General features: G+C 50.8%; 2 protein-coding genes across 5 annotated transcripts in view; one reads left to right on the top strand and one right to left on the bottom strand.

The window, feature by feature from the left end:
• The window catches only part of TAGLN (transgelin), a 158,220-nt gene that overhangs the window by 54,580 nt on the left and 102,699 nt on the right, over positions 1-941 (bottom strand). The gene's annotated exons all lie outside the window — the stretch shown is intronic.
• The window catches only part of SIK3 (SIK family kinase 3), a 68,996-nt gene that overhangs the window by 34,366 nt on the left and 33,689 nt on the right, over positions 1-941 (top strand). The gene's annotated exons all lie outside the window — the stretch shown is intronic.

Below are 941 nucleotides of genomic sequence, written 5' to 3'. Positions count from 1 at the left end.
GTTTCCCCTCGTGCCTGTGCTCCAGCACCACTGCTGCCAGCAGCTCCCAGCACCGAGTGCCAGACCTGGCTGCCATTCAGCTCCCACTCCTGCTCTAGGAAGCATGCTCAGTGACTTGGAAGGCTGGAAGCGTTCCTGCGCTCTGAATTAAAGGTTTCAAATGAAAGAAACAGCTTATTGTACTTGGGTGCCTTTTTGGGATTCTGCTGGGTTCTGCTCGCATGCAGGGCAGTTATTGCCCTGGCACGGGTTTGATCATAAAATATGGGGCTTAATTTTCATGTGCTTCAGATTGTTCCMTTAAAGAAAGATTCCCATAAAGGATCTAAAATCCTTTTGTTTGATTGTGTGAGCTTGGGAGAGCATCTCTCAGCCGTGCACTTGGCGCTGGGACAGGGACATGTGTTTGGGTCGTGTGCCCCTGTGGGTTTGTGCCCTTGGTCCTGACATTGTTTGTGAACAGAGCACTTGTCCTTGTCCCCACTGAGCTCTGGGATGTGGGACAAACCCAGCGTTTCTGTGTCAGATCTTTCTGGCTGTGCATCCTCAGCGGTTTTTGCGGCGGTGCTGCTTTGCATGCCCTTCCCCAGGCCTTTGCATGATCCTGCAGCCTTCCTGGGCAGGACTTGTGTAAATCAGGCTCTCCTGCAAAGCAACCAGGAGATTTGTAAAAGCGGTTCTTTTCCCAGGCAGAGCCATCTCCGAGTGAGAAAACCTGCTGGGGGATGGTAATTCATCCCACAAATCCTGAGATTGGAGCTGCTCCTCGCAGGGGTGTTTGGTGGTGGGGAGGAAGATACTTAAGGCTGAAATTTGATTTAGAAGCAGCAGGACAGATGTTCCTCTGCCAGGCACAGCAGCTTTTTCTCTCAGCTGTTTTCTCCATCAARATTTCACTCTGTCTTTTCTCTCCTGCTCATCCCAGCAATCCAGAAAAGATT

This window comes from Malurus melanocephalus, unplaced genomic scaffold (genome assembly GCF_030028575.1).
Source record: "Malurus melanocephalus ecotype Western Australia unplaced genomic scaffold, MMel_1.1 scaffold_751, whole genome shotgun sequence".
In the NCBI taxonomy this organism is placed as follows: Eukaryota; Metazoa; Chordata; class Aves; order Passeriformes; family Maluridae; genus Malurus; species Malurus melanocephalus.
This window is presented reverse-complemented; position numbering and strand designations above follow the sequence as displayed.